General features: G+C 37.0%; 1 protein-coding gene across 1 annotated transcript in view; it reads left to right on the plus strand.

The window, feature by feature from the left end:
- RASGRF2 (Ras protein specific guanine nucleotide releasing factor 2) overlaps positions 1-25062 on the plus strand; it is a 209875-nt gene that overhangs the window by 938 nt on the left and 183875 nt on the right. The gene's annotated exons all lie outside the window — the stretch shown is intronic.

Here is a 25062-nt window from a genome sequence, read left to right on the forward strand (position 1 = left end):
TTTAAACATGGGACATTTAAAAAAGACCGCCTCTGTGTACTTTTAAATGAATGCTTTGAAAACGAATGTGACCTCTTTATTCTAGGTCATAATTTTATTAGTTTTGCCATGTACATTCTCAAAGAGGAAAAAAAACCTCTCTCGATTTAGTAACTCCCGCACCCCATTCCTGCAAACGTGAAATTTGTGTGTTTTTTTTTTTTCAATCACCATTTGGTTATTAAAGCAGACCAGTTTTATGTTCCCAAATGTTCCCAGTTCACTTCTAGACTTCTACCTTGAAAAAAAGAGGCCGATTGTCTTTGCTGTTGCATAAAAATATTTAGCAGCTGAATTTTCCGTGCAAGTCAGACCAGACAGCTTATACTGCAAACCACGTAAGGTAGCTGTGGGAGGTGCTAGCGATGAATAAGTTGCCTACCTATCTCCATGGGGCTCATAAAACAATGTGTAAGATTAAGAGAAGTTAAAACTAGTTTGACCAGAAATTTGATTTTTTTTTCACTTTGGTTTCACGATAAATCATTAACAGACTTAACTAATTAAAATTGTTATAACACTTATATAAATCTGAAATTTTAAAAATATGTCTTTTGATTTTAAGGGCATGTTAAGGGTCATTGGAAAACTGATTTCCAGTTTTGTAGATGTTATAGATACCAGAAAATTTTAAGTTATGAATTTTAGAAGTTAAATTGTGAGTAGAAAAAAACAGGTTCTGTTTTTTTTCTCCAAGGCCCCACAAAAGCCAAAACTAAAAGGCTTTTAAGTGTTATTATGTCTAATATACAGTAGAATACTTTAAATTACTCTGAATAGAGATCATTAACTTAATTCCAAATTATCTTTTCTCTTTGTATTTATACTGGTATCAGGAGATAATCACTTTTTTTTTTTGAGCTGAGGATGAGGAGTTCATGCCTGTTGCAACTTATATAGTTGTCTATCAGTTAATATATGAAAACCAACATTTTACTACTTGCACAATATCTGAACTCTCATCCTCAGGACTATTTTCTTCACACCACACTTTCATAAAGAATTGTAATCTCCAGATAGTTTGCTTTCGTGCCATTTTCTAATGGAAGTTCAAAGAAGCCATCTTATGAACAAATTTCTGTTTATTATGCAAATTGTGAGTCTTTCTCAATCATTTTATACATCTTTAAGAAGTTAGAAATTAGAATGTTGGCATTTGTAGAAAGACTGAAATGTAGAGAGCAAGCCTTCCAAATGGATTAGGAGTTGGATTGGGATATCTCAGATTTTGTCTTCTGTTAGGCATGCTTCTGTGACTTGAGTTAGTTTAACAGATTGATGCTTTACTCTGGCACTTCCTGTCTGGGTGTGTTTGAAGAATTAAGTCGAAATTGTAAAGATAAGAAACAAGAAGAAACAATTTTACCTTAACGTTTATGCATTTGGTTTCCTTTCAGTTAACTTGTGTCGCTAATGTGCTCACATCATCTCAAGCACCTAGCTTGCTGGACCTGAGACTGATGAGGTGGAGGGTGAATGTAAGGCACTGAGCAGGGACCATCTCAACATCTGCTTTTCCAAGTATGCCTTTGGAGCTTTCCACATAAATATCTCTACCAGTCCCATAAACATGGTTGAAAGTTAGGGTTTGAAACAGGACTTAGAGAAGCAGTGTGGGTTTCTTCCACCAGGTTTCCGTGTGACTTCTTTAGGCAAATCTCTTAAGGTTTTTGTTTTTTTTCCCCTCTGTGTTAACGAAATCCATTTCTTAATATGTAAAAATTAAGGGTTTGGCTAAGATGATTTCCAGGTTGACTTCCAGTAATGGCATCTAAAGGCTTAAAGATTACCAGTCTGTAATAAATACTGCATCTGAGAAGCTAAGGACAAGCATGTGATTGATGTGGACATTCTGATAAACCAGTTAGGTCAACAGATGTGCAAACCTATAGTAACAATATTGCCTGAAAGACATCAGGCAATCATTCACATTGGAGAGAGACATATTATGTTTACAGTTATACAGTTGATATAATTCTTGCTATAAAATGTCTCTAATCATTCTTGCCAGTTTAAATTCTACTACTTTAAATAATTTTTTAATTCTAATTAATTGTGTTTTAGTGAGTTATATGAAGAAAACACTCATTGATTTTTTTCATCTAAATAATTCAAGTGTTAAATTTTTTTAACCACTTTGTTTTGAACTGTTTCCATTTAAGAAAGAAGAAAGATGTTTTTCAGTTTTCAAATGTGCCTAGGTTGAAGGAATATTCATTTGCATTGTTCAATTTTTTTAGTAGTATCCCAAGATTTCACTTTGGTAGGTCTTTGAGAGATTTCAAGGCTCTCATCAACTTGTGGCTACTTCTCAGTGATAGTAATGGTGATATAATCAAAATGAGTTTCGTTAAAAATTTTTAAGTGATATTCCCTTTCTCAAAAAGTGTGTGTTGTTGGTACTTCTTTCTAGGAAAGCTACATGTATGGAAAATGAAAAACTTATCTATCATTTCATGAGAAGGTGTTTGAGAAAGAAGAGAATTTGTATTTAGTAAATATCTTCTATGTGCCAGGCTTGGTGTTTCACTCCATTATCTCATCTAATTTGAACCTCACTTCAGCTCTTGTAGATGAGTAATCTTTTTTTATTTTTACCTATGCTAACACTGAGGCTCAAAGAGTTCTCAGGAGATGATCAAAGTCCTATTCAGGTATGAAAACAGTAATCTTGAAGAGTGCCTTACTAAGGAGACCATTTAAATCCATTGAGTTTCAAGATTTCCAATCTGGGTGGGATGGGGTTTGGGGTTGTAAATGAATCATTGTTTTATTTATTCTCATTTTCCCTTTAAAAAGTGTTTAAAGGGCAGTTGCAATTATTGAGAAATACAATTGCAGATCATTACATTCTCAAAGAAACATGGGATTTATGCTTAAACAAACAATTTTACATGGCATTCATTTACTTCAGTAGGAGATCTTTAAAAATATTTGCCCTTAGGGTGACAATACACATCTCAGTCAGTCTGGTCTGGTTAAGTGGCTGTATCTGTCTTGCCTGCTAGCAGGAGAGACATATAGGAATACAGCCATCTTTATTCTTATTTTTCTGGTAATGTTAAGTGTACTATTCAGCCTGATATCAGTTGTTTTTTTGGGGAAAGTATCTCCTTAGTTCTGGAGATTTAAAGTAGTAGATACTTGTCATATTTGTGCTGAATTAAACATGTTGATTTAATTTTAAAGGGATTAAAGTTTATGTGATTTTCTCTGTCAATTCATCACTAGCCGGTCATTTTAGCCTTCCTAAATTGACCTCAAGCAGGGGATTTTAATCATTTTATTGAATTAGGCAGAGCTACATGTAAGCCCTGAAATATTTGTAGAGGGTGGGGAGTGTGGATGGTGGATTTTCATTCAAGTTCATGTTGTTCAATTGATGTATAAGAATCAGTTCAATATTTTCTTTTCAACCATTGCTTATTGAACACAAATCAAGGGAAAATGAATAAATATATTTACTAAATCTTATAAATAAAAAGTTTTAAAATATAATTTAGGGAAGAGAAATGATTTATTACTTAAACTTTGTAATCATTCTTCCATTTAAACTTAAATAAAGAAAAATAGCTTATGGATTAGCAAAATTTAGTTATTTTAATTTTTCTACACTAAGCCTTACTATTTATATTATTGTATTTACTATTAAGAATTCAACATAGAAAAGTCCATCTTTGATGTGACAGATGTACATAAAAATGCATTTTTATTGTGACAAGTATTTTTCCGTGGGTTTTAGAAAGTGAGAGCTAAATGTTGGAAAATATTTGTAGTGTGATAACATAATTTTTTTCTTCTTTGGAGAATTAAAAAATGGGATATATTTCTTTTAGTGGGTGATGATGAATCCTAAAGCAAATGTGATAACCAAGTGTTTCTGGTTTTAGCGAGCAAATATTAATAGTTTGTTAAAACAATTGTTGACATTGCAGTTTCTATAATGCAGATTATATTTTAAAGGTGATTTTGTACATACTTTTAAATAAATATGCATTCTACAGTCAACATAATTTTAATTTTGTGGAATTCAAAATCTTAGTCTTTAAGATTATTTTGTAATGAAATAAGCCAGATTGATAAAATGGATTTCTTCAGATCTTAAATCCTAATTTTCAAATTTTAAAGTAGCTTTGTGTTTTTATGCCTGTTCATTTGCCCTATAAGAAAGAGATATGATGTGTGTATGTGTGTGTTTATTGTGTTTGTCATCTTCTATAATTAAATATTAAATATTTGTCATGCAGTTATATATGTTGGAGTTTACAGATTTTTATTTGTATCATTAGCATTTTCAGACATGAGTTGTAAATCCAATCTGTCTACAATTTGGGTAGCTTTAGTTTTCAGGACTAAGGACCTGTAGTATTTCCATTAAATTAATCACAGTATAAATTCCTTTCTGAAGTTAGTTTCCCTTAATTTAAGACTGTAGATAGTAAAATCGTAGTTACTATTTAAACGAAGGTAGAAATGATGTTAGGTATCAATGTAGCACGTGGTAAATGGTTTTATTTTTTTGTATATAACATTTGACCATTATTCTAAAAATTAACCATTATTCCAAAATTATTCATTATTTTTCAATTGGTATAATTTTCAAATATTGCCTGACTGATAAGTTATACATTTTAGCTCCACCAAAGGCTATATTTTAATATTTTTGACCAAGGAATTCAAATACGATTGTGTGGAAATTTAAGAAAAAATATTAGCAAGTTTTTCTTTTTCTTTTTTTTTATTTGAGAAAACATTGGTACTAGAAGGTGGAACGGAGATGCGGAAAGCACATGTTCTCACAGTTTTCCTTTTTACTGGTACTTGAAAAATGTATGATTTAGTGAAAAATAATGATTCAAATTATTTTTTCTAAACCTCCTCACAGTGAACTCAAAATGCCCCAAATATACTTTTAGGGAGAAGGCAGGCAAAAAACCAAACAAGTTTGAGTTGATTGTGTTTATTTAAATAATTTTTCTTTTCTTTTCCATCTGTAAAGAAAGAAATGAGAAAGTTGGGGAGAACTATATAAGCATAACTTACAACATCAGAATAGAGTAAGTTAATGAAAGTTAGCATTCTCATAAGATTTGAGAAGATACAAATAAAACGAGGGTAACAAAAAGCTATGCTTAAAAATAAAACGTATTGATCCTTAAGTGCTTTGTTTTTTTAAATGCGGGCCACAATTTCTTTTATTATCTCTTTCCATACTTTCCAATGTGACATTGCTGAGACCTGTGATGATGGAAACAGCAGGGATCTGAGGGACTCTGGTTACTGGTACTTGCATTCTTTCTGGGTTCCTGAAATATTTTATTTTGTCATTGTCTGACTTAATTTAGACAATGCCTAATTCGCTTCCTGAAATGTATTTATGAGCCCATGCCATTTGTGTGACTATTTTAAACACTGGAGTTAGTGCTGTTAAATAGATGGACGATTGGAAAGTAGAAGGTTTTTGGAGTTAGCAATGTGGGAATGGGGAGGTGCCAACCTGACCTAAGGCTGATTATGTGGCATCATATCTCATTACAGAAGTCACGATGAGATAATGTCAGTGATGCATAGGAATAGGAGGCTGTTCATTGCCAATACAAATTTCCTCTCTTTTAACTTTAAGAATGTCAGTTTCCAGGTCAGATGGTAGTATTGTGTATGGTTCAGTTCAGGAGTTAAACTGCGTGGGTTTCAGTATTTACTCAGCTACTTACCAGATATATGATTTTGAGCAATTTCTCTTTCTAAGCCTGGACCCTTGCCTGTAAGATAGGGATCATGATAGTACCTACATCATTGGATTGTTTCTAGGCTCATAGGCAATAGCCCATGCCAAGCTCTTAACATAGGGCCTGACAATGAATAGTCAGAACATTTGTCAGTTGGCGTTTTTATTACCTCCTTTCTAATATAATTCTTCTTTGACTTTTTTCTTTTTGTTTTAATTATTAGGGTCACCCAGGAATTATTTTCTTTCTTTCTTCTTTAAAAAATACTTTTAATTTGACACACAAAATAGAATAGTTCAGGGAGTGCCAATATACCCATCACCCAGCTTCAGCAATCAACTGCTTTCTTATTATCTGTTTCCCTCCATACGTTTTTTTTTTTTTAAGATTGTTTAAAGGCGAGTCCCAGATATTGTATTGTTTTACTCATAAATAAGGAAATTTTTCCTTCTTGATATAGCCCTTGTTTGGCACTGAAGATTGTATTAGATGTAGCTCTGAAAAGAATAATCTTGGAAAGAGTTCGTAACGTGTTTGTGTTTTAATGTGTATTATTATAATAGTCGTATCCTTTTTGTTTCTTTGACATTATTATAAAGGAAAAAAGGTAAGACAGTATTTGTGAAGATGTAAAGGTGGTGGAATTTACTTTTAAATAAGTTCTGGCATATTAAATCCTAAAGAAAAAATTGAAATCAGTTTAACTATGATTATGGTGCAAAGGTATTTTCACGATGTGTCCTCACTTCAGGGAAATTATCAGTGTTATCAGTGTTTCTCTTACTATGGGATCTTTTTTCCTTTATTGAAGTCTATTTATCAAACTCTCTCAGCTGTGCAGCTGGAAGAGTCTTGTTTAGAGTCAAGAATAAGGGCTTCCCACACCAATGCCATTAATGGTTCTTCTCACTCGGGATTTTCCATAGTTTTGCAACAGTGAGGATGTCATCCATAAAACAATGTTTCATCCATCATTCAAAATCAATTCTGAGACGCCACAATTAGTCAGTTATTTTTAGGCAACTACTAAGGTTTCATTAATCAAGTTCGTAGTTTGCTTTTTCTAGTGTTGAACTTTTCTCAGTTAGTTTGTTTCTGTCATAGGACTATTCACTTTAGGCCCTTCTGGTTGCAAGGAGAGGTATGAACTCAGTTGTCCTGAATAATGGTCACCTCTTTTTGTGGTGGGGAGACAGTGGGAATATTGTAAGGCAATATAAAGGCGAGTCTCACTCCACCTTTATTGTGGTCTAGCTATTCTTTGGATGTTGACACTGGCTTACCTGTTTTTCGGCGTGTTTATGCCTTTTTGGTTCCTCACTGCTACTGTTTTCTCATAGCTTATGCTTCCCCTAACTTCAGGCTGCCATGCCCCTCATGGTACTGACGCAATGTGTCATGGCCCCTTACTTTCTGCTCTTTTGGGTTTCAGTTCTCATTGCAGCATGTCTTATTCAGGCTCATAGTCTTGTGAAAGAATCTGATTGGCTCAGTTCACATTGTTGGGCTAGACAATACTACTGGCCTCTGACCAGTCCATGGATTGGCTGTCAAGCAGCAGGGGCCATGGTGAGGGAGTTTCATGGAAAGTTTGGTGGGTGTGATAGACATTAATACTGGCGTGTCTAGTGTGTTCATAAAGCTAGTTAATATAATCCTCACCAAATGTTAATTGTAAGCCACATTCTCTTCCTTCAGTAGTAGTTTGATACCCTCACTTTATTAACAAGATTTTTCCAATAATGTCATTCCTTCTGGTCCTGACTGGCCTCCTGTATTGTTTAGGGTTCAGGGTCATATTTTTCCTTACTTTTGAATATTGTAATATTCAAATACTATTTGAACATTGTTCTTTTAACAACAGATTAAATATAAACCTATTTTTCAAAGCATAGCATATATACAGAAAAGTACACAAATCATGAGTACACCACTTGATGAGTTTTCACTAAGTAAATATATTTTTGTAAGCAGCACCAGCTCAAGCAATTGGTGTGGTTAGCTGTCTAGAAACTAACCTCATGTCTGTTCCTCTTCACTACTCCTAACCAGAGCTAACCACCAACCAAACTTCTAACATTAGGGTTTGCTTTGGCTTGCTTTTGGACTTCATCATGGACTCACGCAGTAAGTGCTCTTTTGTGTCAGATTTCTTTCCCTCGACATCATATTTTTGAGATTCATCCATGTTGTTGGGTGTTATGGTTCATTCCCTTTCATTTCTTTCTTTATAGTATTCCCCTGGATGAGTTTACAACAATTACCTTGTCCATTGTTTATCTATCCTTGATGGACATTTGGATTGTTTCTAATTTGAGGCTATTACACATAGTATGACTATGGAAATTCTTGTACAAATCTTTTGTGAACATACGTGTATGTGTTCCTATTGGGTATATAACCGGAAATAAAAGTGTTGGTTCATAGGACATACATATATGCAACTTCAATAATTACTGCTAAATAGTTTTCCCAAATAGTCATATCAATTTGTGGTCCCACCAGCAGTGTATAAGAACTCTGTTCGTTCTATGTACTTGCCAACACTTGGTATTATCAATATTTTTAGTTTTAAGCATTTTAATGGCTGTGTAGTAGTATCTTCTTTTGGTTTTCATTTTTATTTCTCTGATAATGACGTTGATCACCTTTTCAAGTATGTATTGTCCATTTGACTGTTCTCTGTTTCGAAGTGCTAGTTCAAACTTTTGCCCATTTATTGAGTTGTCTAACTGATCTGAAAGAGTTGTAAAATATTAAGTTAAACTATATGAATTGCCATTTTGTACATAAAAAATGATTGACTATCAGAATTTCATATTGTTCATCCTAATATATGTGAAGAATTGAATCCTTGACAGTTAGTTATATGTAATGCAAATATGTTTTCCTACTCTGGCTTTCCTTTCTACTATCTTGAAGGTGTCCTTTGATAAACAGAAGTTTAAAACTTTAGTGTAGTGTAAACTGTCTGTCTTTTTCTTTCTGGCAACTGTTTGCCCATGACGTGGATGGGGATGGGGACAACATGGAGAGCTGCTTCTCATGGAAGGTGCAGGAGCTGGGGTGCTCCCCTGCTGCCCAGTGGTCAGAGCAATCAAGTAGATCACAAAAGATGCAGCAATATGTAAAACAGAGTATGCTTGCAGCTGTCTTGGATTGCCACATGAGGATGTTTTCCCTTTGAAGGAAGGTTCCGGGGGCAGTTCTGAAAGACAAAAAATCATTATGTTCTTTTCTTCCTCATACCTTCTGGAGTCTGAGATGTTCCCTTCCCAGGTGCTGGGTTGTTGCGCTTCTTCTAGAAAAACATACATGTCTATATATCAGTAGACTTGTACAAAAATTTTTATAGCAGCATTATCCACAAAATCTGGGCGTTCCCTTCCAGTAGCTCAAGCTTTACTTTTTTTTTTTTCTAATCATCCCCGATTCGCACCTATATCTCTCATCTGGAAGGGCACTTTCATAAAACTTAGCCAGAATTAAATTTGAATCTTTGACACGTCCTTTTAGCTATGCTGCTGCCTGGAGAGTGTGCCAACCAGGCTGGCCTGGAGGTGCTGTTAGAGAGAAAAATGCATCATACCCAGCAATGGGCAAGACAGAGGCCTCAGTTTCAAAATATGTCTATGTAATGCCCTGTAACCCTCCCCCACTGTGTCCTGATCATCACCCAGGAAGTGGTCAGGAAAGGATGACCTCTTTCTCAGGATCCTACATTTGGTGACCAAACTGCCTTACTAAAGTGTATGGACCAGATGGGAATAACGGAGAGAGTTGGATAGTCAGTCCATTGTTGAATTCGCAGATTAGTTTCAAGGACCACACTGGTGTGGCTGGAAATAGCTAACAAGAAACTTGGAAAAGTGTAGACAGTGCCGAGGCAGCACTGATATCCCTGAGAGGGATTTAAAAGTTTGACATAGCCAATCTGCCAGGAGCGGGATGGGGTAGCACCCCTTGTGATGTGGCCTCTCTCATAGTGCGACAAACATGTTAACTTTTGGCAGGAGTTACAAGTCTTCCTTGCTGTGGTAGCCTCTGCATTAGAAACAGAGGTAGGCTCAATCAGCAGCTTGGTTTCAGTCAGTCCTGGCAGAGAACCCCCGCTTCTCATGGGCATCCACATGAATGTTCCAGACTTTCTGCTGTTAGCAGCCATGGTTGGTCCCCAAGTTCATGTTTCCAAAGAAGGGTTTGTTAATGTGCCAGTCTGTAGTTTTCCAAGGGGAAGATCAAACAGCTGTGCCATTGGCAACAGCCCCTAAGTCTCAGTTCTGCCTCCTGACTGAAGCAATGACATCTACTTTTGCTTCTGCCTAGCTGACACTGAGGCTGAATAGCCATAGCACCCCAGTGTATACCACTGGGTTTTTGCTGAGCACGACTGTCAGTGAACTGGGCCCAGACATCTAGGGACTCTCTGTGACTTGAGGGCCCTGTTGACTTGGTGGCTTTGCTTCAGGTAGCTGAGCAAATAAAAATCTCCCCAGAGGGATGCTTATTATTATTATTATTATTTTTAAATGTAAAGCTGAAATGCTGCTGGGGCTAGACCAACGATGTTCTTGGGGGAAAAAAAAAATATATATATATATATACACACACACACACGTACATACATATATTCAATGTAAAAATTCATGATTTTGATCACTGTACTATAGTTACATAAGAGAACATAAGGGTTAAAAGGGGCAAAATGTCTAGCTAGACCAAATGGTCTTGGGGGAAAAAAAAAATATATATATATATATACACACACACACACACACATACATACATATATATATATATATTCCATTTGATAAGCAAAGTTTGGCCCATTCCACCTTGTTAGTTCTTTAGTCTGAGTTAATTCATCCTAAAATGGGAATTTCTGGCTGGAGAGTTATGAGACTTCTATGGGTCAGTTTTGAGAAGGACTCAACTGTCAGCTATAGTTGCCGTATGCCTTGTAATTTTGTTTGAACGCTGAACATTGTGTATAATTTGAGGCTCTGTATGCTGTTTTTTTCCTTCAGAATTTACTTTGCTTTCTTGTAGGCATTAGTGTAGGGTTATATTATATTAATCCATTATGGGATTGAGGTGGCGAAAGCTAGGTTTCAGAATTCGTGAGAATTAGTCTGTTTCCAATTTGTCCTAATTTCTAGAGTACAGTTTTTCCAGGGTTTTATCTGGAATTCTGGGTGTTTACCAATTCCCATACCCCTTGGTCTCCTCTCAGCTCCATGAGACTGCTAAAAATTCAATGATGGTGAGTAAAATTACTCAATGCAAAGCTTCTTAGTTGCTGCTTTCTGCTTGGCCTCTTAGCCTCTTGGCTTTCTACCATTTAGAAACTGGCAAATTCCTTGAGAGTAACAGCTTCCAAGACTGTCAAACCTCACTAGTTTACATCCCTTCTGTAAGTTGTCTTTACTTCTTAGGTCCTATCTTGTTAGCTCACTGATACTTGCAGCAAAATGGATTATTTTTTTGTATGTTGTGTCCAACTTTTCTAATTGTTCTTAGTGTGAGCATGGTGGGGTGGGGGGTAAAGGGTGGGATGTGGCAAAGGTCCGTAATAAGCTACTTGGCTATTATTACTTAGCAACGAATTTTAATAATAAGTCTAAAAATGAGTGAAACTCCTTTCAAACAGTAGAAGGGTTATTTTTTTTTATGAAAATTTATCCATTAATTACTTCTAATTCAGTAATGATAAAATACTAAAGTCAAATCGCAACTAATTCTTATTTTATCATTTTAATTCTGAACATCTTTAAATATGGTGGTTTTGAACAAAACAAAAATATTATTTTGTAGTCATAAGATTTTTGCCTCTGTTTATCTTTTTCCCACTACTGAGCGATGAGGTATATTTTGAGGGTATAAGGTGTAAATTCCAGTTTATTCCTTATGCAGTGAATTTAGTTTAAACTTTCCTTTCAGATAGTTTTCTCATATCTGACATCTGTCTGTCTGTCTGTCTATATCTATTTATCTATCTGTCCATCTGTCATCTTAGTTGATAAGCATTTAATTTAAAGCAATCATCTTTCTCTAGGCATAAGTCAGCCCTCCCTTCTTAGAAAGTAAAACAAAATAAAATTGGACTATTCCACTTAGGATACAAACTTGTTAGATTTTTATGAACATAGTTTTGTATTATATAATTGTAAGATCTACTGTTGATTGAGTGCTAATTTAGGGTTAAAGAGCCAAGCACTTTACATATGTTATTATCTCATTTAATCCTCACAACCATCCTGAGATGACAGTGTCCTTTTTGTTTTGGAGATAAGGATACTGAGGCTTAGAGTGCTTTAATAATTAACTTAGGTCAACCTTTAGTAAGTGACAAACTTTGTTAATGGAGCCTCGTTTAGTAACTTAGCATTTGTTTGAGATTGACCCTTTCCTTACCTAGGAGCTAGAAATTTATAACCAAGAGGGAAAAGCTTTTTTGTCTTCAGTATCATTCTTCTCCATCTTGGTACATTTGCCGTTTGAGTGGAAAACTTCTCAGTCTGATCTGTCTGTCTTCATAAAGCCCATAAGAAAAGTTTTTGTTTCCACCCCGGATTCATGAAAGTAAGTCACCAAAGCAAAGCTATGGGCTGATATTTATGTAAGGGAAGCATTAGAATCAGCTTGCATAACCTCCATAACCTCTATGTGCTTGAACCTGTGCTGAGGGCTTGAGAGTGGGGACATGGTGGAGAGTAGGATATTGGAGAACAGGTCAGTCTGTCTCCAAAGCACCCCATCTTTCTCCTGTGCTGCTGACTTCCAGCACAGGCTTACTTCTTGGTGTCTGCCCCGCACCATGAGTGGCGTAGCACTGAAGATGTTGAAGACACAGCACTCCCTGCCATCTCCATCTCAGACCTTGCCCATAATGTCACTCTTGACTCTGAAAACATTTCTTATTTTTTGATGTTGGTCCATATCTTCAGTCACTTGATTTATGTGACCATTTTTTGGCCACTAGGTTGTAGTCTTCCCTGATCCAGAGTAGCAAATACTATTGCCTGGGATATCGGGTGAACAAGAATGATAGCTGCAAGTTGTTATCAAAGTAATATTATCAAATGAGGAGAAGCATTTACCTGCATGCAGTCTTTCTGTTCTGAAACAAAGTACCTTCTTGTATTTGTTTCGTTGACAAGTTTCACCTGTTGTCTCTGCAACTATGGAGTCAAAACTTGAACAGTAGCATCTTGTGATTGTAGTGCCTTAGCTGTAGTTTCCCCCTGTGAACATTATTATAAATGTTCATTTTCAGCATGCTGGTTTGAGCCGAGACCTTCCCCTTCCTGCTCACCTGCCATGTCCTTGTCTCCTCACGCTGAAGATGCAGTGACATTCCATCTGATGGAATGGTACAGGATGTCTAGTATATTGAGGCGATGTTCCTGAGTTTAAGTTCTGGATCCACCTTAACAAGCTATGGATTCTCAAGCTTAGTCATTTCCTTATCTGGAAAATGAGCATTTTTCTCCCTTTTGGTGTAGACTGCTATATTAACAGAACATTCTTTAAAGCAGTTTTTTTTTTTAATATATAAAAGTAATTTTTGGAGGATCTAATTTATGTTGCATTTTACAATACCATCATAGAAACAAAGAAAAGTAGTAGCTTCTAGACTAAGATACTAGCATTTGTATTTTCAAAGCTCTTTGGTGTGTGTGTATTTTCAAGAGCATAGAGGCATATGGATGTCTCTATTGTATCATATCCTATGGTCTTTTGACCTTTAGTAATAATTAAATATAAAGATAGGGAATATCAAGATCAGGTGAGAAAGAGGAAAATTCAATGCTTGGCTTTCAAAGTGTTTACTCTGAAAATCTACTTGAAAAGATAGCAAATGTTAGTACTAGCCCAGTTTTACTATGATGGCTTTTTATCTTTTCCTGCAGCCCCCTTGGGCCACAATATCTCTGGTCACTAAAATTCAAGATGCTGCTTCTTCATACATCTACATTATCTACTTTTTTGGCAGTTGGTTTTCATTTTTCATATTCTTCCATTGTGGTTGGAGAATGGCAAATTTGACTGTTTGGTAATTTTAGCTCATCCTTAAATTTGATTAGGTTACCTTTTGTGACTTAAAAAGGCCAAACAAAAACAATGAAACTCTCCTGGGTTAGGATACTCATTTTTTCCTCCACTAATGTTGCTAACAGCTGCTTAGCCTCTTTGGATTTACTGTCATTCTTTCCATTGAAATTTTGGCCACAGACAGAACTGAAAGGATACCAATGCACTTCTTACCCACTGTGAATTTCAATAAATGGGCTTTCTAGTTTTGACATTTAGACAAAACATTTAACTGAAGATTAGTTTAGCTTGGAGATTAGCTGTCACTTTGAATAAGGGAAGGTCTGTTGGCTTTTCATCTGGCAGCTTGTTGGCCAGCAAAACAGGTTGCTTCCACAAAGTTCATTTGCCACAACCCCTGTGAGCCCAGTTCCCAAATTCCTCGGGATTGCTGCTAATGACATCACAGTAAAATCCAGGCAGGCATTTTCTAGATACTTTGTAATCTCTCTTGCACATTTGTCTAAAAGTCACTCAAAGTATTGGAGTTGTTCATTTGTATAGTGCCCTTGTTACTACAGTTCCAAAACACCAACACTAGTTATTTACGCAATTGCTGTTAGGAAGTGAAAACCTTTCATTTTAGGTTTTATTAAGACGTGTTGTTATTGTTAATAGTATTTGACTTCTCACTGCTTAATTGATACCGCAGCATGGGTTCTAAGTTTTCCAAGACAATCTTGATTTAAAATATTCTATCTCTACAGTCTCATAAGAGCATTTGGGTGTTCAGGCCATGGGGTGGTGATTTGCTTTGGAAATTATGTTACTTGAACTTCCTGATAACTTTGAAACAATTTACAAAATGCTGGTTAGACTCTTAAATGGTGGGCTCAGCGGTCCATGTGGTACAACTGAGATGGAAAGAGACTCTCTAACAACAAGGGTTATTTGTTGTTGCTGAGGCGTGTGTGTGTGTGTGTGTGTGTGTGTGTGTATGTGTGTGTATGTTTTGGTACTTTAGTAACTAACCTCTTTAGGAGGTATTCCAGGCAGTTCCTTTCTCATACTAAAAAGTGCTTGTTTAAAGCAAGGCATCTAGTTTCAATGGGAGAATGACGATGTATTAAATTTGTCTTTAGAGAACAATTATGTATTAACAATTATGAGTGTTATAAAAGGAAGCAGAAGTTTGACCACAAATTAATTCACTAGCAATAGAGCACTGCGGTGATGTGGCCTGTGCCCTACAATGATAGATCAGGATGGGTATTGGTGTGACTTTTCTGCCTGTGAAGGCTTGAATGTCACCTCGGGTGGCTTTTTGGATGTCTAAATGTACTCATGAGTCAGATCCCCTTTATCAGAGCCAGAGACACTACATTCCCTCATGGATTTGCTGCAAAGCACTGTATTGAGGCCAATGAACAAAGTTTAAGGCCTGGTCTCTGCTGTCCTGAAAGTACCTGTCTGTGGAAGGGATGAGGTCGTGCATTTGAAGGAGTTCTCTGATGATGTGTGAGGCTTAGTAAGGGCAGTATGTGTTCAGGAGATGAGGATCTTTCTGACTTTGTGAGCGGAGAGGGTTGCAGAAACGTCTGAGGTCCTTGGTCCTTAACAGAGGAACCAAGTTTAGCTGGTAGGAAGAAGAGCTAAGCTCATTTTGGTTTAAGTTAGGGACATTTAGGTTCAAAATGGAAGTAACATTTGGGCAAGACTGGAAAGGCAGAAGAGGCAGACTGCATTCATTGGCTTGTGAGTCATGGGGTGCCTTGAAGGGACACCAGTGCAGCGAGGGGAGAGGCCAGGGGTGAGGTGAAAAGGTGACCTGGCATGGTGTTTGGGGAAATTGGAATAAGGAAAGAATGGAACTTGACAAGGAACCTACGACTTTGGTTCTGTTATTAATAAGGTTTACTGTGAGGAATTTTTCCTGATATCAAACAGGCTTTACAAAAAAAAAAAAAAATCAGCTTAGAACAGTGTTTCTCAAAATGAGCCACTTATTATGAGGAATATCCATTTGTGTGCCTTAGTGTTTGTTACTTGTTAAAATGGATTTACACCAACAGAGTGTTGGGAAAAACTCAGTTACCCAAAGTGAAGTAGATTTCTTCTTGACAGGATTCCTCAGAACCTTCATTATGCAAATTGCTTTGCTAATCTATTCTAGAACTATGAAAAGCTAGCTCCTTACCACCCTGGCTGGATAGGCCACCCAAGCAAAAGGTGCTATTTAAGTACCTACACAATATCATCGATTTTGCTTCTTGGTCTGCAAAGCCTAAAATACTTTCTATGTGGCCCTTTACAGAAAAAGTTTGCATATCTCTGCTTTAGTTCTGCATTGTCCAGCAGTACGTGACTTTTGAGCACATACCATGTGGTTAGTCTGAATTGAGATGTGCTGTGTTTACACTTACATATATTAGAATTTAAAGACTTGGTGTTAAAAAAAATCTCACTAGTAATATTTTTTATCTGATTAGATGTTGAAAGGATATTTTGGACACACTGGGTCAAAAGAAATGTATTATTAAAGTTAATTTCACCTGTTTCTCTTTTCTTTTTTCCATGTGGCCACTAGCAAATTTAAAATTACATGTGTGGCTTGCATTTGTGGTGCCCATTACATTTCTGTTGTATAATGATGATATAGTATAACATCCACGTTTATTGCCCACAAAGCTCTTTTTTCAGAGTTTCTTGAATAAGCTTAGCTGGTTTTTTTCCTGGGGCACAAGTTTAGCAACGTGACAGAGCCCTACACATATTCTATTTTGAAGGTGTGTGTTTTGTTGACAGCTAAGCTATAGTTTAATAGTTGTAAACTCTTACCTTTAAATAATGATGCATACTTTTCTTTGTGTTTTCAAATATAGATATATTTATTATTTTCCATTTTATTTTAAATCAAATATTTTAAAATTATTCTCATTATGGAGGTTTTAAAATCTATGAGCTATATATTTCCTGTGATGTAAAAAATCATGACTTTATCATGTCTACTCTGATTCAGCAAGTCGACTCCTAGGATTCTGTCATGAGGAAATAATTGGATGAGTGAGCAGCAATGTACATAGAAGGAGGCCTTTAATAACAAAAAATTGGAAACATCTTTGTTGCCCAACTAAAATGATTGATTACTTAAATTATAGAATATATATACGTTATTGTATTGCCAATATAAATGTTGACAATGAGTTATTAAAGAGTATAGATAATCAGTGTTTTAAAGAGAAATGTTAAACTTATACTTTAAAAATTCTGAAAAAAAACAGGTTCATACTGATTCTTTTTGACTGGAGATTTAGGTTATTTAATTTCTTCATGCCTACTTATGTGGTCTAGTTTTCTTTGATTGCTATATCTTATACAATTTATTAAAGCAATTACTTAACCATTTAGTAACTATGTATGAAATAGCTCCTTGGAAACAAGAAAAGTTCAAAATCCTAAGTGAACATATTTATGTGGCATGGGAATTCATAAAAATAGATTTTATTGTCATGTAATAAGAGATATTAGATAAAAAGCATTTTCCCCCCAGAACGGCCACATATTGTAAACAAACTGTTCTGATACTAAGATAAGTAGTCATTGGTAGGGTGTAAAGAAGTTTGTACTATCTGACAAATAGAGTTCTTATTAGAAAATCTTCCGAGATCTACCCAGGGTTCTCCACCTCACCACAATTGTGATTTTTCTGATAAAACAATTTCCTGAAATTTTTAAATGCTTCATGGTTAGTTATTTTTAAATGACCAGCACAGGAAGGATGTGGAGGGGGTGGAGTACTATGGGAGCTCCTGCCAGTTAACGGGAAAATTTTTGGAAGTGAACTAAGGCCACCAAAAGTAGTCTAAAGAAATTGTTATGTACAAAAAAGCAAAGGTTTTCATTGTGTCAGGTAAAAAAAGAGTGTGACCCCAGTAGGTCTTTGGGTATTTTTTTTTTTTTGGGAATTTTTTTTATTCCCCAGGTGAAATTTAATGCTAAGAATCAGTTTAACAGTTTCACTTGGAAAGGTAAGAAAGTGACTTACCCCATAGTAGGTAATAGGTGAGCCCCAGCTAGCAAACAGAGCTCTACAAATGGGATTTCCCTTTAACATTTACAATATTAAATATTTTATAGACTCTACTACATATTCTATGTCTGAAATGATATATTTTAGATAATTTATGTATAGTTTCAGCTAAGTTAATGGGAAATGTCACTGGCAACATGTATATCATTAAAAAATGGATGATAGGTCCTTTATTTTTATATTTTTCTTTTTTTCAGTTATAGTTAACATACAATATTATACTAGTTTCAGGTGTACAACGCAGTGATTAGACATTTATATAACTTATGAAGTGATCACCCCGATAAATCCAGTGCCCATCTGACACCATGCATATTACAATACTACTGATTATATTCCCCATGCTATACTCTACATCCCCATGACTATTTTGTAACTACCAATTTGTACCTCTTAATCCCCTCCCCTTTTCAACCATCCCTCACGCCCCAATCCGGCAATCATCAAATACTCTCTGTATCTATGAGCTTGTTTCTGTTTGTTTGTTTATACTGTTCTCTGGATTCCACATATAAGTAAAATTATATGACATTTGTCTTTCTATGTCTGCCTTACTCCACTCAGTACAATACCCTCTAAATCTATTCATGTTGTTACACATGACAAGATTTCATTCTTTTCTATGGCAGAGTAATATTCTGTTGTATATATGTATCACCTCTTTACTCATTCATCCACTGATGGACACCCAGGTTGCCTCCATATCTTGGCTATTGTAAATAATGCTGAAATGAACATAGGGATGTACATGTCCCTTCAAAGTAGTGTTTTGAGTTTCTTTGGATAAATACCCAGAAATGGGATTATTGGGTTCTTTTTTGTTTCTTGTTGTAGCCCTTTTTTTAAAGTTTATTTTGTCTGGTATTAACATTGCTATGCCAGCTTTCTCCCTACCCTCCCCACCCCCCCATTTTCATGAAATATCTTTTCTCATCCCTTTACTTTCAGTCTCTGTGTGTCTCTCAATCTGAAGTGAGTCACTTATAGGCAGCATATGTAAGGATTTTGTTTCCTTATCTATTAAGCTACCCTATCTTTTGATTGGAGCATTTAATCCATTTACATTTAAAGTAATTATTGATAGATATGTAGTTTTTGCCATTTTATTATTTATATTTTTGATCTTTTTTTCTTCTTCTTAAAGAAGTCTCTTTAATATTTCCTTTAATACTGGTTTGGTGTTGATGAACTCCTTTAGCTTTTTCTTGTCTGAGAAGCTCTTTTTCTGTCTTTCAATTCTAAATGATAGCTTTCCTGAGTAATCTTGGTTGTAGGTCCTTGGTTTTCATCACTTTGAATATTTCCTGACAAACTCTTCTGCCCTGCAAATTTTCTGTTGAGAAATCAGCTGCAAGTCTTATGGATTTCCCTTGTAGATAGCTAACTGCTTTTTCTTGCTGCTTTTAAGATTCTCTCTTTGTCTTTAACCTTTGGCATTTTAGTTTTGATGTCGCTTGGTGTGGGCCTCTTTGCGTTCATTTTCTTTGTGACTCTCTGTGCTTCCTGAGATTGTATGTCTATTTCCTTTGCCAGGTTAGGGAAGTTTTCCATCATTATTTCTTCAAGTTGGTTTTCAATTCCTTGTTCACTCTCTTCTCCTTCTGGTACTCCTATGATGCGAATGTTGGTATGTTGGTTGTTGTCCTAGAGACACCTTAAATTATCTTTAGATTTTTGGATTCTTTTATCTTTTTGCTGTTCTGATGGGATACTTTCTGCTACTTTATCTTTTAAATCACTGATTTGATCTTCTGCTTCATCTGATCTACTGCTGATTCTTTCTAAGGTATTCTTCATTTCGGTTATTGTATTCTTCATTTCTGACTGGTTCTTTTTTATGTTTTCTATTTTCGTTTTTATGTTTTCTATCTCTTTTTTAAAGTTCTCACTGAGTTCATGTACTCTTTCCTTAAGTTTATTGAGTATCCTTATAACCAGTGTTTTGAACTCTGCATCTGGTAGATTGCTTGTCTCCATTTTGTTTAGTTCTTTTTCTGGAGCTTTGTTCTGTTCATTCATTTGAGACATGTTTCTTTGTCTCCTTATTTTGTCTGCCTTATTTTGTTTCTATGTATTAGGTAGAGCTGCTATGTCTCCCGGTTTTAGTAGAGTGGCCTTATGTAGTAGGTGTCCTATGGGGACCAGTAGAACAGTCTCCCTGGTCACCTGAGCTGGGTGCTCCAGGTGTGTGTTTCTTGTGCGGGTTGTATGTGCCCTCCTGTTATAGTCCAGCCTTGGTTGCTGTTTGCATATCAGTGGGAGGGACTGACCCTTAGGCTGATTGGTTGTGAGGACTGGCCAGTGACTACAGTGGAGGAGCTGTTGTGTAGGGGCTGACTCTATAGAGCAGGATTTGCTTTAGCAAGGGCTCTGGTGCCCACCAAGTCTCCTCTTTGGGTGTGTCATTTGTAGAGATGGCTGGGTGGTGTTCTGGTTCCTTACAAAGTTACCACTGCGGGGTACTGGATCCGGGGCCTTCTAGGAGAGGCCCCACTGCAGACCAAATTTAGTCGCTGCCTGTGCCCTGCTCAGGGCCACCTGGCATGAGCCACAAAGTGATCCACAGGTGTCTTCCACCATGCTGGGCTTGGTGGTGCCTGGGAGGGATTAAATGCGAACTGAGTCTGGCTGCTGCTAGTGCCGGGCTTGGGGCTGCTCAGCAAGAGATATAGGGTGCACCAAGGCCAAATGTTATTTGTTTGGGGTTTGTGAACCTTTGAGAGATTTTAGGAAAGTCTGCTGCATGAACCAAGACAGGCCATTTGTATGGTAAAGCCATTGGAAGCAGCTTGGGTGTGCCTGCAAGTTGGGTGGGGCGCGGTCTCAGGCAATCACCAGGGTGGGCAAACGGTGTTAGCCAGGTTGATAGAGACTCAGATATAGCCACACCTAAGTCTGCATGCTGGGAGGGAGGAAGGTTCAGTAAAGGAACAATGGCCTCACTAGCATTTCTTTCTGGGAGAAAGCTGCCTATCCAGCTCTTGTGCTGAAGCCAGACAATTCCGTTTCTCCCTTTATATCTCTGGCACCTTTCAAGCTGCTGCCCCAAGTGCTAGAGCTCAGAGCAAGTGAGTTCTTCATTGAGTAGGTTGATGCATGGGCCCTTTAAGAAGAATGCCTAGGACCGCCACCCACCCCTGCCCCCAGAGCCCTCTATTTCACATAGCCACAATCTCCACTGATTTTCACAGCCAAAAGTTGTGGGGAAAGTTATGGAGACTTCTCTTGCTGGCACTGACGCTCCGAGTTGGGGATTCTGGTGTGGGGTTGGGACCCCTCACTCCTCTGGGGGGACTTCCATAGCCGAAATAGCTCTCCTGATTCTCAACACCATACATGGGTGTGGGCCAGCTTGTTTAGCATCTTCGCCTCTCCTATCAGTCTGTGGCTTCTTCTGTATAGCCTTTGTTATAGGACTTCTGTTCAGCTAAACTTTAGGTGATTTTCATTGATGGTTGTTCTGTAGGTTGATTGTAATTTTAATGTGGTGGTGAGAGGACGCCAGCATAGGCACCTTGGCCAGAACTCTCAATGATAGGTCTTTCGGATTATTAAGACACCAATGGGGTCTAATGTTAATTCTCTGTGAGCCTACCACCTCATACATACCTCTTATAGCTTTGAGATTATTGTGGTTATTATCTGTGTATCCATCTTCTACTAAACTCTGAGCTTCTTGACCACCAGAACTGTGTTTTACGTGTATCTCTAACTACCAGTAGAAGATATGTAGTTAGTGCTTAGTAGATGTTTATTTAAAGAAGGAAAGCAGGAGAGGAGCACTCTGAGTAGTAGAATTCTTAGTTAGTCCCTATATTCAAAAGCCTGTAGTCTGAATTGCTCCATGAGGATGCTTTTGGGACACAGGAAAGATCCAACAATCTGTTAGTATTTATTAAAATCCATCTTTTTATCTAGCTCATCACTACTTGAATTCAGACCATCTTACCTCAGTTGAACTTCTAGGTGACCTCTATGCCTCCTTTCTAATCCATCTTCCACATTGCCATCACATCTGTCTCTCTAAATTAGTATAATCATATTATTCCCCTGCTTAACATCTGTTACAGGCTTGACGTATTGACTGAGTGTAGATCTTTCCATTGTCATTTAAAATAATTAAGCAAGTAGCCTGAGTCATTTGAATTAATTCAAAACTCATTTTATTTTGGCTTCATGCAAAGACAATTTTTAGAAATAAGTGAGTGATGGGTGATTGTATAGTGACATCACTTGTTTACTCTGCTAGCTCATTTTTGAGCAAATCATTGTACACTGGTGGGAGGCAGATCAGGGAACACAGGAAGATGGTTTCTACTTAACACTCTCAGAAGGTTACCCCAGAACACTTAAGAGGAAAGGAGAATTAAGCCGGAATAGTGACAGTTGTAAGGTAAAATATAAATTCTTGGTTAAAGGAGAACCACTGTGAAATAGCTCATCAGGTTCACATGACTTGAAGTACTTTATGACATACATTCTGTTCTCCAACTACCACTTCTATCTCTCCTGTTACTTTTTACCTGTTTTTGTTCATGGTGTGAAATTCCCTTCTCCCATCACTCTGCCAATCTGGGCAGTATTTTCTTAGAAAGCTACGTTAGGGGTTACCTTCACAACACTTCCTGTTATATCTGTCATCTTTCCCTTTATTTTGTTCATACCATGTTATCATCTCTACTTAGAAGTAGCTTTGAAATGAATGTCCTTTATATATATTTGTCTCTTTAATTAGTCTGCAAAGTTCCTGTAGCCAAGGACCATACTTTATTTTCCTTTTAAATTACCTGGTGTTCTTAATAACACTATGAAGATTGTTATTAAATGTTAGTGTTGCTGAATGAAATCGTTATTAAGAGTTTAAAATTTTAGTAAATGTATATATAATACAAGCCCTGATGGATACTGTTTGCATTTACTTTGATAGCAAAATTGAGAGAGAAACATACCACCTGGCTTTAGATACTGGCTTTGCTATTTATTAGCATTCTAACCTTTTTATGCTTCAGTTTTTCATCTCTTAATGAGGCTGAAAGTAACATCTACCTCACAGAGTTGATGCAAAAATAACGACGTTTAGAGAAGGTATATGTAAAACGCTTGACAATGTCTGGTATATAAAATGTGTAGTTTGTACATTCAAATACAGAAAAATGAAACAACAAAATATGTGTAGTTTGTGCATATATAATATACTTTAATAATTATAAAATTGACTTATTGCAGGCATTTAAAAAATTGAGGTGACATTAATTGTAAATTAGAAAGTTGAACACTATCACTCTTATTTTTTAAAAGAAACTCTCTTTTTGTGTGTGATACTCAAAATCAGATTAAATCACTCAAGATGTCTGCTATATAAAGTATAGCCTAAAGATACTGGATATTAAAAAGAATTGAGCAAAACGTACTTATTGAAATGTTTTTCATGATTTTGCTCATTTCTGTGCAACCATTTTTAGTTTAGACATTCTACTGTAGTGGGGGTTTCATAAAGACTCCTCTGTGTAAAATTCTGTGTTGTAGCAAACTTTATCATTGGAACAACTAATAACGTTGTTGCAGTTTGGAGCTGTTACTGTAGAGTGGTGAAAAAATGTTTTCATAAATTGCCTCATCGTGATAGCAAATGAGAACTGGAGGATGGAGTTGGACCATGAGCATAGCAGTTTTCCCACTCCCCTCACATGCTGAAATAAACAGCTCCATTTTCGAAGAATGGGCTTTATTATATTCTTGCGTTTGGAAATGTATTCCATTACTGACAGCATAATACAGTGTAGTTACACCGTTGTCAGTCATGTCATCGGTCAATTTATAAAACTCAATATAATCATATTGTGGTAAAATACAATTACAATAAGAGTTGTAATGAGATGAGAGGGATGGATATGTCCTCTGGTAACTATTCCTTCACGTCTAGAATACTGTTCTTCATCTGGATTGTTTATCGGATTCTGAGGTTCTTAGGCTGATGTATTCTCCCTTCCTCTTCTCTCCCACCCTACCTTAAAGGCTGCCATGGTGGGGAGGGAAGATGGCTTTGTAGATGAACATTGCAGACATGTTTATGTTGGGGGAGGAGTAGGAGCTGTGTCCTTTGGAGAGAAGAGGGCCATATAGTTTTTAGCACACAAGTGCCTTCCATTTGCTAAATCTAGTGCTCCGTCGCCCAGAGGAAAGGCCCTTTCCTAATTTGACTGCAAGAGGGTTTTCTATTTTTTTTTGCCTGGCTAGAGCCCCATTTTTCAAGTTGCACAAAGGCACACTGTATTGTCTAGTAGTAGCTTGCTTACTAGGTTCTGTAGGAAGTAGGTGAGCTCCCTCATGGCCACAGTTTCATGCCAACTCGGAGCCGATTCTTGGAGTCCTGAGAATCAAAAGAGTTCTGAGGCTGGGGCTTCTTGTCTGCTGGAGGCATTTTCTCTTTTTCACTTGGCTTGCACTGGGAGATCTTGATAGTAGTGGCTCTGGTTTATTCAGCAGGTCTGTGGGTCTAGATGAAAGGCTGGTGGGGGCTGGGTCTAGTCAGGGTGCTGGTAGCGCAGCAGTCGTAGGGCCCGCACCTATCTCATTGCCCTCCCTTGCTCCCCCCAGCCTGAGCTCTGAGCTCCCAAGCACTCTGGGCTCCTGTTTGTTGTTGACCCTTTCCACTTTCTGGCTACATTTTCCCTTCTCGTGGGTTGACGTGCTGGCGTGCTGGCTGGCTGGCTGGTGTGCCCCTCTCTCTGCTCGTTTCTAACCTCTATTCGGTGAGAATTTCTTGGTATGACTCTGGGAAAGATCAGAGTGCAAACTGTCATCTTGTGTTAGAAGTGCTGACTTCTTAGTACATGAAGATTCACACAGGGTGAGCTGCATAAGCTTAGGTTGGTGATAGTGCTTTTGTGGGTCAGAGGGGTTTGTAAATCAGACCAAAGCAGGTCAGGGACCTTAGGACATGGCCTCTTAAACCTTACCAAAGTTTATAAATCATCAGGAGGCCTTTGAAAATGAAGACTGTGATTCAGTATGTCTGGGGCAAGGCTTGAGATTGTGCATTTCTAACAAGCTCAGGGAGACATCAGGCTTTATCACTCAATAGGACCTTTTCCCATTTTCCAATTTTACCTCGAAGTTGCACCTTCACGCCCCTTTATATTTGTTTTGTTGTATTTTATTAATAGAGCT

Source organism: Pteropus alecto, unplaced genomic scaffold (assembly GCF_000325575.1).
Source record: "Pteropus alecto unplaced genomic scaffold, ASM32557v1 scaffold20, whole genome shotgun sequence".
NCBI classification, from domain to species: Eukaryota; Metazoa; Chordata; class Mammalia; order Chiroptera; family Pteropodidae; genus Pteropus; species Pteropus alecto.